Source organism: Cupressus sempervirens, chromosome 4 (genome assembly GCF_028749045.1).
Source record: "Cupressus sempervirens isolate cs-2001-9-10 chromosome 4, ASM2874904v1, whole genome shotgun sequence".
Classification (NCBI taxonomy): Eukaryota; Viridiplantae; Streptophyta; class Pinopsida; order Cupressales; family Cupressaceae; genus Cupressus; species Cupressus sempervirens.
This window is the reverse complement of record NC_143121.1, coordinates 326,480,464-326,493,641: the sequence shown is the minus strand read 5'-3', so window position 1 is coordinate 326,493,641 and position 13,178 is coordinate 326,480,464. Positions and strand designations below refer to the sequence as shown.

Below are 13,178 nucleotides of genomic sequence, written 5' to 3'. Positions count from 1 at the left end.
TTGGCACAGAAAACTCATTTTTCCTTCAAAATTCTCAGTTTCTAAGATCTGAGTTATTTTAGTTAGGACGAGGGCTTGACTTGGACTCCAAGTAGAGTCCCAAAAAACACTCAAACACCAGATTAGGGGTCTAGGAAAACTTTAAAAAAATAGGGTTTCCCCATTTCTAGGAGAAAAGGGGCATGCATTGTGAAACCACAATAGTAGTGTTAATTGAGTGCCTATGTTTTAATCGAGTTATAGTAGTAATAGAGTTTAAGTAGAGTTTGTGTTTTGATTGATTTCTAAGGGATCCAAGAATTATTTGTATAGTAACTAATTCACCCCTTCCCTTTCAATTACTCCTCTTATATTTCCAATAGTATTCAAAACTAGAAATAGGCTCTCTCTACCACACCCAATACCCTTTTCATCTGCTCCATAAAATTAAGATTGTTTTAATCAAAACAATATGACTATAAGTATAAACACACTCTTACCATTAAGAACATACTTACCCATAAATGTAATCTAGACATACTTTGATTTCTTCTTTGAAATGACTACGTATTCCATGACACTCAATATTGTCAACCAGTGAAAGGCATTTGAGCAAATCGGTTGGATATAAACATGGCACTATTTTACAATAATTACTAAAGTGTTTATCAGGAAAGGATGATTTTCACTTTTAATCTAAGAATCAATCACTAGTAAATGATGTTTGAGAAAGAAAAACAAAACATTTAGAAAATATAACATGCCACACCCACTTAATTTGTCCATGAGATTATTCAAAAAGTTAAAGCATCTCTTGTCCCCAGTATTAAATAGTGTCCAAGCAATGGAAGATGGAAAGCTAGGAAAAGATCCATCTTTGCTTTGGAACATCATTATCTTTTCCAATCAATTATTTCTTTGAGCCCTTCCAGCACATTCAGCATACTTTCTAGAATATCTTGCTCTATGGAAATAATGCAAGTAAATTGAATTATAAGAAAAAGGAAAGTGTAAATAGAATTAGACTCTTATACAACATTTAAATTTGAAAGAAGTTAATTTTGACTATTTAATACTTTTAATCTATGAATCAAGTCTTATTGTGTAATGTTTAAGCCATCTAAAAATGTATTAACAAATATCTTATGTTATAAGAAGCATTGCTCACTTTTGAACATCAAAGAAGCATTATCACATGAGATACTCGGCCCTAGAGATTCAACCTTTTTTATCAATGTAGGAAAAGATTATTTCAAAATATAGAGAGGAGATTTCTTCTTTGTCTAGTGACTTTAGATGATCTTGAATGAAACAAACATCTGCACATGATGAAAACTAAGACCTTCAATATTAATATTGAAATACTAAAAACTTTGGCATTATAATAATAATTTAATTAAACATAAATATAACATTTTTTCTACATTAGTATTTCATGCATTCCAAGTGAGAAGGGCAACAAGAGAAGTGAGAGTACAAAGAAAACAATTGCATAAGAGAAACATTGAAAAAAAACCCCCATGAACCATCCTCCAATTGGTTGGTGATAAGCCATCTTATGGCCTGAGGAAAATGTGGTGTATGAGATCCATCCTTTGTAGGAACCATTTCAACCCATGTGGTTTCATAAGCTAATGGACTAATTTCCCCATCCTTAAGAGCCCTAAACATTTCTTTTACCTTTACAACAAGATTATCTTCCCACTATTGGTACAAAGAAGCTTGTAAAAAAATTATGGTCACCCTTAAATATCACACATTAAGAATGAAATTATGCTTGAAAAAATAAGTCAATTTTGACTATTTAACACTTTTAACATTAGAATCAAGTCTTAATACGTGATATTTAAACTATCTGCAAAATTACAAACATAAATAGAAAAAGTTGAGGCTGATAAAGGCTTGGATATTATGACTTGAGGCAAAAATAAAACCTATCTTACTTGATGATATGGTGTATTGAGAGACTATAGAAGATCATCGCTCCACATCGCCAATTGGCAGTCTATAGAGGGTCAAAAATTTTGATGTTATGAGAAACCAAAGTCATTGCTCTAACTAGAGGAGTTGCTTGGGGAGTGCAAGAAAGGCATTACTCTTACTTGTAATTTAGGGAGCGTGGTTGGAATTCTTTTTTAATTAGTAGTTTTTCCTTGTGAGCAATGTTTCTTCTTCAATTACTATCTCATCTAGTGAGCAGCAAGAATGATCTCACCTTCTTCCATGATTGATATATCATCTATAGATTCTAATCTTCCATGAAAGGTATGTAAATAAGCCTAGGGTTTTTAATAGATTATTTTTTCATTAGTTCATTTAGTGATTAGCTCATGTTAGTATATATCAAAAAACAATCTATCAATCATGGTATTTAATAAAAAATGTTGGACTTCCTTATTGTTTTTTAATGTTATTATGCTCAAACCTTTTCATTCTTCTCATAGCAGTGAGGTTTTTAAACATCACCATTTGATAATGTGTGGAAAAAATGCCAGATGTTATTAAAGAACTTAAAATAGTCTATAGTTCTAAAGTGAAGCTTGCATGATCATCTGCTCTACTTTTTTTTGTTTATTAGCCCTTACATCTACTTTGCTCTAATAAAAAAATCTTAGTCCTTACATCTCATTTAGTTACTCCATGGAAGATGATGATGAGGAGGCTTAATGTCTTGCAAGTATGTCTTCCTCCCATGCTTCTTCATCAGACATTGCATTCATACTTGGCTTCTTTTTCCAGGTGTCCTGGCCCCCATCTATAATATGCTAAAAACCTCTCTTGGGAAGAAGTCTTCGTTGGACATTGCCAAATACTTGTTATAACATAAGATGGTTGTATTATTAAATTTACATCGCTATATCTAGTACTGATCTAGTGAAAAAAAATTATTACTATTGATATTGCTACAATGTTTGGCTTTACTCCTCAAAAATAATTACATTTGCCTTTGTATAGTGTCATTGTGTAAACATCAGCCTATGCATCTGTGTTGGGTTAGATTACTAGAAAAATCTTTTCTTTTTTATTTATCTTGGTCTAATCTGGAGATAAGACAATTTTTGGGCATGCGTGGATGTGCACGATGTATCATGTCACCAGCTATCATTAGGTATGGATAGTTGTCATTTGATTGTATAGGGAATCGCAATGAGCATTCATAAATATAATCAAGTGTCAACCACAAGACACATGTAACCAGGCATCATTTGGCTATAGATGATATATGATGATGTTTATGGCTAAAATCAAAGCTTCAATGAAAATATAAGCCCAATATATTATTATGTGAAGAAATATGCCCCATCAGTGAATTATAAGAAGATTTTTCTTGAGCAACAAATATGTACAAACTTGTTCGATGCACAGTTCCAAAAAAATATATTGTGTGCTCCTCTATAGATGGGATCTCACTTCAAACTTTACACAATTATAAAAAATTGAGGATAAATGAATAGCAATATTTTATTTCAAAATTGGGTTAGTTTGACATCATAAGTGAGACAACATTGAATATGGATTGGAAGGAAAACCAAAAAATTAAATTATTAGCATTAGAGAAGACTAATGCCTTCTTGGATCTGGAACAAAGTCAAAAAAAGTGTGAGATGATAAGTCATAATTTTGTTAATTATAAGATAATGTGAGGTGTTGTGAGAGCATGGTTGAGAGTGTGGATTATTCATGAGTTTAGGTATTTAATTAGCAAAAATCCATTTGCTTTATGTCCTTGTGTTCAATATGTTGTTTCAATGTAATGGTAGAGTCATGTTATCATGTTAATAACTAGATATCATACTCTCTATTATCATGTTGATCAAGATGAACAACAGTCTCCACAAGTATTACAAACTTTTTCAAATGCTCTTCATCTGTCCAAAGTTCAAAGGCATCCAAATATATTTCCCTAATTAATAAAGAAAAGTCCTCTTGATATTGTTTGAGTGAACTTTTGATCACAGGAAATTGTATGCTTGTTTATCACATGTACAATAACTATAGTGAACAAAAATAATCCAAAAATAGTTTAAGTTCTTGAAACCATAGTTCCCATCTTGTAAAACATGTGATATATGCTAACTCCAAGCATAGAATGATAGCTAATAACAATCATAGATGACATAATGTAAGTGCAATTGCACAACACACAAATAAATTTAGATACAAAGAAATGATAAACTTTCATTGACAAGCACAATGTCATTTTTGTGAAAGAAATACATAAATTTAGTGCAAAATTATCCATGTGATCATAGAAGAAAAAAAATAAAAAGCACATTTATTGCAAAAGTAGAGTATAAACTATTATATACATTATAATTTAAAGGTCGTTGCCTGATATAGCTTTACAATATCTTGTATATTGGCCCTACCCTTCTCCAATTTCTACACAAGTCGGTCAATATCTATAATTCTTTTTAGATGGAATCTTAAATCTTGGCACAATGTTGCATCCTCAACAAATGTCTGCACCATATCCAATCTACACTTGGTCTCTTCTACATCTAAGAGAGATTGGTTGAGTCACCTATTGAACAACCTCTTCCCATGCTAGCACTACATGTCTTGTTCATCAAGCCAAATAAACCAAAGTTCTTGTTTGCATCTTTTTCACTTTCAAGAACATTTAATGCTTGTAAATTTGCAGCATCCAGCCGAATAAAACTACCTATGTGATAATGTTGAATGGTAATTTTTTTGTAATTTTTGTCATCTAGAAGAAAAATTTTGTAAGAGGGGAGGGCCCCTAGTAGACTCTAAACTTTCAACAATGTCCTTCAATGACTCAATTGAACCTTTTGCAAAGTGACAAAGATCTTGATCAACATCACTATACTTGAAATCAAATTTCTTCCTTTTAGTTAAGGGAACAATACAACTTGTCTATACATCATACAAGAATTTACTATCAGTGGAAGTTCTACCACTTAGATTTAACAAGAATTCCCTATAATCAAGAGCTATCCTAGCAGATTCTAGGTTTGAGTATTGGTCATCATCAAGAAACTTGGTGATGCCTAAAGTTCTCTTTGTTAGGTCAACAAAGCCATACATATAAGGTAATCATTCTCATGAATAACATATTGAATGACATTATGCTTGTGTATTAAATTTGATCATTGCTTTGCATCTAAATTTATTTGATTACAGGTGACACTTGTGAAGAATAATGGGACTCTAACCTTTAATGTCCATTTTTGCAGGCATTAAGTTGCTTTTATGATTGTAGTGTAATTTACCACCCTGGCAAGGTTTTATCAGGATTCTCTCAATCAAAATATATATATTAATAATAATTTTGATTTATGTGATTGTGTCAAACATTAGTTAATTTTCAAAAAATAGTGTTCATAGAGACAATCCATTTGTTTTTATTAAGTAAAAACAAGTTTTGAAAGGACCCAAGACCTTTTACATAGAGAAAAGAAAAGTATCGATAAAAGTCCAAGAGGAATTGTGTAACAACACCAAAAAAGATAAATAAGCTGGTAAGAAAACCCCAAAATAGCAGGTAGATATAAAGATAAAAAAATGATAGTAGAAAGATAATAATAGGACAGCTATAATGTCTTTCGTAGGTTAGTAGCCTGATCAGCCAAAATGTTCATGTTCATAGCAGAAGCCCTCAGCTCATTGATAGCTTTATCATCCATGACCTCTATCTTCTTCAAATTTTCCCTTATGCATTTACTGGGTCCATGATCATCCTTCATCTCCTTTATACCCTAGTTCTTTATTCCCTGCTTCAGCTCATCTAGCAAAATCTTAATATTATCAGCAATGGTTTTCAAAATGGAATAGCTCTAATCAACAATATTTTTCAAAAGATTCTGAATGCCCTCAACTTTTCTATCCAAAATATCAATCTTCTTCTTCATATCCTTCACCATATGATCAATAGCTCTAGTTTTAAGTTCAAGAGGTCAGAATCTCTTCATAATATTGGTGACTTCTTTAGCATTCCTAATCGCATCCAAAAGCCTATCCAAAAGCTAGCCTAAATTCTTCTCACCCCTGTTGATTTTTCTTAGATACTTGAACTCCCTCCTAAGATCCTTCATTTGCTCCTTTATACTATTAATGTCCCTCCTCATCACACTGGGGTTGACAAAGACACCCTTCATATATATATATATATATATATATATATATATATATATATATATACATATGATCATCTAGGATAGAGCTTTGATTTAGATTATCCTCATCTAGGTCTAGACTATCTTTCTTGGCATCAACATCATAATTATCTTTTTCCTTAGCCTCCCCTCAAGGAATATTCTTCTTACCTCTCAAATCCTTATCATTCAAGTGATCATTATTGAAGTGGCAGACTTGACAGTTTCTACTACAGGAACTAACAGGATTAAAAATGCGATAGGAAGTTATGCAAAAAGTTAATGCAAACCAAACAATTTCTGCTACAAGAAGTTCTACAAAAAATTAATGTCATGGTTTAAATTTTTATGTTATAATAAAGTCCTTTAATGTGGTGGCATAATGGGCAGAGAGAATTAATAAACTCCCCAGTTATAGCCACTTAGGACAAAGTGATTTTGTGTGGAGTTGTTTTGTTTCAGTTTAGGTCTGTAGTTGCAGTGACAGGAGGTTGGTGGCAATTTTTTGCTGATTATGATTCCCCATAATGATTTCAAAGAAATGGTTCTTTGTTTACTGAGTAGATGACGTTTTAGCTTCCCAATAGAAAGGGAAAAAGAATTGAAAAGTTGGATATATATGAAATCAGAGGGGATGGAGTAGAGGAGAGATATATAAAGTTCACATTTTATGATATATACTGATTTGCTTGAAAAAAAAACTTTAAGTGGAATGTGTGATTTTCATTTGCTTTTACAAAACTTGTAAATCTGAAAAGTCTGTGTGCAAGATTTGAAATCAATTGAATAATTAGTAGGAATAACATCCCATATCATTTTTTTTTCCTTTAAAAATTTGCAGTTTCTATGTTAATCATGATAAATTCAGTTTTAGAAAACTGTGCATGTAAGCATTCATTGTTTTGAGAGTTGAAATAGGGAATGAATCACTTGTAATCTCTCTACGATCTGTTCTTGAGATCATGAGAGAAAGTCATGTATTACAGTCTGTTATTTTATGTTTGTTTTGTTGTTCCTTTTAATTTTGCTTGTGCCCACGTGGGAGGAAGTGTTTGAAAATGGTGAATATCTCTATGTATTCATCAATAGCTTGGAAACTTGTTATTGTACATGAGGGGTTTTCAAAATGGGGTTAAAAAGAGGTCAAAATGTATGGAAATTCGAAACATGCATTAACATTTGTTAGGGATTCGGCTAGAGGAAGTTCTGTGTTGTGAAAGGAGGTCAAAAAAGTTCATGTCGCATGTTAATTTTCAGTGGGTATTGAGAAAGTTAGTTGTTTAATAGTCTGAATGAGTTTATAATAGTTCTTGGAAGGTGCATGTGCCCCTTGAAGCAACTTAGTTGAGTGACTGTTTTCTTCCAGAGTTTTCCAAGGTAAGGCTCTGCATCATTTTTGGTATCATAGCTCAACAAAAGGTTTGGGAAACAGTGGTTTTGTGTGTTTGTGTAGTTATAACAAGTTGACAAAAGAACCTAAGAAGAAGTCCAAGAGACTAGGCAAGAAAAAAAATATATCCTAGGTGAGACACAATGGAGCAAAGGAATGTAGCTTTAATAGCAGGCTTGTACCTATTTAGAAAGTATCAATAGAGAAAGGATCCAGAGCTAAGGAGAGAGAAAAAGAATAAAAAACAAGAAGAAATAAGAAAACAAAGAGAAGAGATGAGCAAAATACAAGAGGAGATAGAAAGTTTGAGAAGGAAACTTGAAGAGAATGAAGCTAAGTTGGAAGAAAATAAAATGCAGAAAAAGGAAGTGAAAGAAGTTTTGGTGGAGGCTAATGAAATTACAGAGAAGGAAGTCATAAAGAGTGCAGATGTATGTGAAGTTGGGATAGAAATATCAACAATGATATATTTAAGTTGTCCTTTGGAAGGGAAAGAACATGAAGTGTAGAAAGAAGAAGTGCAGCAAGTAACTATTGATGAGAGGAGTAATGAGACAAGTCCTATGGGATTTGAGTGTGAAAAATTTGTGGTTGGAATAGTAATGTGTCTTTTAAAAGTAGAGATGAGTACAATGCTAGATGGTACTCCTATGAACAAGATTTTGGAGGCAAATGATGAAGCCTTAAATATGCATGATGAAGTGAAATGTCAAGAGGAATGGCATGAAGATGGAGATAAAGAATGTGTAGCAGCAAGTTCTAAAGAAGAATCTAATTTATGGGAAGATTTTGTAGCCATCATGGGAGAATGGCAAAGGAATGGTGGTAGTATGGAGACTCAAGATGAAGAAGTTTCCAAGGAAGAGATATCTGATGATGTTATGGAAAAAGAAGATGAGGCTGAATATGTCTATAACAAGGTAACAAATTTTGAATATGTTTATGACAAGGTAATAAATTTTGATTATGTTTATGACAAGGCTGAAGAAATTCTGATTAAGAAATATGATTTGGTTCCAAGAGAAGAGACTATAGAAAAGTTGGTTATGGGTATGAAAAGGATCTAGTATTTGGGAATTCTCTATGTATGGAGACATGGTATGTTTGTAAGGACAAGAAAGAGGAATTTCATTGGAAAGTGTATTTGTTGGAGTCACAAATGTATGCAGTAGTGGAAGTGTTACGTGGGATAAAGTTGTTACTGGAAAGGAATGATCAACAACAAATAGTTTTTATGTTACAAAATAGAGACAAACCAAAGATTAAGATGAAGAAAGAAAGAAAAATACAATGGAGTCATGGACAAGAAAATAAAAGATTGCAATAGGAAGATGAGTATAAGCCTAAAGTAAAGATGAAGAAATATTTTTCTTTTCTAACATTTATTTTTGCAGGTGTTTCTAAGAGACTCAAAGGAGACAATATACTTAGTATCTAGTAAATCGAAGAACAAACCTACAATAGAAGATATTTGGATAGATAAGGAACAAAGCAACAAGCATGGCTCATTACTACAACACCTCATCTCAAGAGGACTTGAGATTCATTCTACGTGGGAGTATGTTGCAGTGGTAGACTTGACAGTTTCTGCTACAGGAACTAATGGGATTAAAAATGCGACAGGAAGTTATGCAGAAAGTTAATGCAAACCAAATAGTTTCTGCTATAGGAAGTTCTACAGAAAATTAATGTCATGTTTTAAATTTTAATGTTTTTAATAATGTCCTACAATGTGGTGTCATAAATGGAATAATGTTCTTATAAGCTCTCCAATTATAGCCACCTAGGACAACATATGTTTGTTTTCAGTTATGTTAGTTTTCAGTTTTAGTCAGAGTTTTTTGAGTGTTTTAATAATTAAGCAAATCAAGTACTGGACAGTGACAGGAAGTTGGCAGTAGATTTCTGAGTTTTGATTAATCATGATTCTAAAAAAGTTTTCTTTTCTTGTTTTGGGTGGATGTTTTAGATTCCCAGCCGAAAAAGAAGGGAAATTATTTTAAATGGCAGATTTTTGAATGTAAAGAAAGAGAGATCAGATTGAGGAGAATGGAATAGAAATTTTTTTAAGTTTTTCTTATTTTTTTGAGTTTTTTAGTTTGGATGTGTGGTTCTCTTTGTTTCCTTGGTTAAAACAATATTCAGAAGTTCCAAGATTTTAGTGATGCTTGTGTTTTAGAACAGTAACATATCAGTTAAGTTTTGGGATCAGATTTTAATTTGTTATTTTGAAATTGTTATAGGAAACACATTTTTTCAAAATATTTGAATGTAAATTTTTGATGTTTTGAGAGTCACATCAGCGGATGGTGGTCTATTAGACTCTCTGTGATCTATTTCCTAGGATCACAGCAGAGCCATGTATTATACATTTTTATTTTTCATTTGTTTTATTTTTTTGGTCAATTCAGCCCATGTCTGCACGGAAAGGAATTTCATGTTCGTGGTGAATATATTCATGTATTCACCAAATTTTTGAAATCACATAGTTGTTATGTGATAAAGGGAAAATTTGTTTTATGTTTCGAATATGCAAAAGTTATGAGTGTCTTGAACATCTCAAAATTGGTGGTCGGGTTTGTGCTCAAGTTTTTTAAAAAAATCCATGCATGAAAAGATGGTGTAGATTTAAAGATTAGTAAATGTCATTTTCTAGTCAGTCTGTGGTCGGGTTGATTTTAGGTTTTATTTTCCTAAATATGTATTACAAATACATTGCAGAAAATTTGGGTCAGATTTCATTAAGTTTGGTGCAGAAAAATGGTGCGACAGGAGGTTGAGAAAGTTCCTATCGCATTCCAATTTTTACTGGTTATTGAAAAAAATTAGTTTGTTAACAATCTACAGGAGTTTTTAACCATCCATGAAGTTCATGTCACAAGTTCTCATTTTAATTATGTATGCAGAGAACCAGTTAGTCAAATGTCGAGTTTGGTTTTAGTTTGATCCTGGAGGGTGTATGTGCCCCTTGAAGCAACTCAGTTGAGTGAATTTTTTCTTCCTGAGTTTTCATCAATCATCATCCAAGGGGATGTTCATACATCTCTTAGTTTTCTTCATTTTATTTTTGGTTTTCATTCTACTACCAATTGTTCCTATGATAATATTTTTGCCCTTACATTTCTTCCCTTTTTCCTCCATAGTCTCCTCATTGGTTCCACTCTCTATTTCATACTCCACCTCATTTCTTTTCCTTCTCTTAGAGTATGAGCCCCCATGGGTTAGATTCTTTCTCTTTTTCTCCATCAACTCAGCTTCTTACTCCTTAGTTTCCTCTTTATATGCCTCTTTAGATTCACTCCCCTTAGTATCACATTCCAATATCTTTTCATTTAAATGGGGTATGTCCACTTTCTTTGATTTTAACAAGCTCATAATCAGAACTACCAGTCCTTCATGAAAAGCATGATCCCCATCTTGGTCATTCTGAAGGGTTGAAATGCTATTATCCAAAGATTTTCAAAGATCAAAGGGAGGTTTATCCTAATCCCATCCCTAAAGTGATTAGCCAAAATGAAATGGTGGCCATAAATCTTGGTAAAGTGGCCATCTAGAGTAATATACTCAATCAAAGGTCTAGAAATAGATTTAGGGAAAAAGTAAGAATTACTAACTTTAACCAACCTATTTCTCTCCTTGGTCGACTTTGCAAATTCATCTACAGCTTGATCGGACATCTTCTTGTCCCTATCAAAGTTAACCCCTTCCATGTCCAAGCCAATGGCTTTAGAAATGATTTCCTTCATGGCCTCCATTCTTTGATTTCTAACCAAGACATTGTTGTTCTTTTATATTTTGAGAAACTTCCTGGTAATAGACAAGTTACTTCCCTTTATTATCTACAAATATCCTATAAACTTTCCTTGATCCAAAATATCCCATGTCTCTAGTTTTTTCTTCCATTCTTGATAGTTCGCGAGCTCACGCCTCTTTCTCTTGCCTCTCATGTTCTTGGTTCTACCAAAAAAAATGATCTTTTCAAAGAGCTCGAGCAAGTTCAAGTTCTCAGCTTCAAAGTCACAATGAACTTTTCTTTCTTACAAAAGCACCCACAATCCATGTGGTAATAAGTGAGTAGTCATATCATACATAATCATAATCCACAAACCCCCTCTCCAATAAATCTCATAATTACTTCTCATTATCATTACCTTCATCATTAAGACAAGGTTGTCTACTTCCAATCCTATCATACTCCATCAAAGATAGCCCATCAATTAGGATGTTATTTCCATTAATCCATATCATCTTTATGTGACTTTTACAAGCCATGTTTGCTACTTAGTTAGCCACTTTATTGGTTTCTCTATAATTATGAGTAACAATGCATTCAACAAATATATTGATCAAATTTATAGGTTTTCATATAATATTATGAATAGTACATGAGGGGGTAGTGATCTTGTTAAGACAATTAATGATATTTAAAGAGTCCCTTATAGCCAAATTTTCTCCATATTCATACTCTTCACATATAAAAGTCCATAAAGGGAAGCACTAGCTTCCACAATGCGATTCATTTTCTTTCCAATAAAGATTTCCATTGCACCAATACTATACCCATTTTCATTTTTGATAGTAATATCATAGCTCACAATCCTTGGGTTGCCCTTTGAGGCCCCATCAAAATTTATCTTATACAAGCCCTTGGGTGGACAATCTCATCTAGCATTGCTTCTAAGACTTCTCTCATTTTGAGGATAACTAGTCCCTTCCACATTCCAATCCTAAATGACTTTGGTTTCCCACTCATCTTGAGTCTCTTGGAATTTACCACTTAGCCTAACATTCTCCATCAACATCCTCTTGATCTTATGAAAGATGCAATTGGAATTTGACTCCTTACCCCTAAATGCCCTATCATTTCTTTCCTTCTAGATATCTCAACATAAATAAGGTAAAATTTAATTCCATAAGTTATAAATCAAGGCATTATGAGAGGGTAATGTCCATGCTATTAAAAAATATTGAATATTGTAAGGGAGGACTGACTCCATTTCTACAAGTCTAAATATCCTTTCCCATAAATTTCTAGTGTAGGAATAATGAATGGTCAAATGATTGACCAACTCCTCCTCATCCTTGTAGAGATAACATCTTCTAACAAGACAAAGTCCTTTTCTTTTTAAATTGTTAGTAGCAAGAATTTTATCCTGCAATAAGATCCAAAAATAGATGTTAACTTTAGGTGGCATGCATTTGAACTAGGCTTTAGCTTAGCAAGATTCATGATAGTCTTCAAAGGTATTACCATACAAAGAAGAGACAGAAAATAGTCTGTTAGGATTAAACTTCCAAATAAGAGAGTCCTCCTCATAGACTAAAAAGACAGCATTCAACATTTTATTAAGGTCACTCAAAGCATCATCCACTCTAGTAAGGTCCACCCATTTATCACCTTCCTAGTATTCAGAAATAGATGACCCAAAAGTAGTCTTACATTGCATCATATAGCCATTCCACTACTAAGACAATCCATTTGTTGATAGGAATGTAAATATTTATTTTTATGTAATTATGCCAAACTATAACCTCATTATGTGGTTGTAGGTCATTTGATTGATCTTATAGATTATATTGTGGTTCAAGAAGCCATAGTTAGGAAGATTAAGGTCATGCAAATACTTGATGTTTTGTTTTCCACACTTGTAGTATTCATAGTAGCATCTTTGCAAGAGGCTAGAAGACAT

General features: G+C 32.7%; 1 pseudogene; it reads right to left on the bottom strand.

Annotated features, from left to right (window-relative positions):
* Window positions 1-315: 315 nt before the first annotated feature.
* Window positions 316-11,243, bottom strand: LOC149561347 (taxadiene synthase 1, chloroplastic-like; annotated as a pseudogene).
* Between the last annotated feature and the right edge of the window lie 1,935 nt (window positions 11,244-13,178).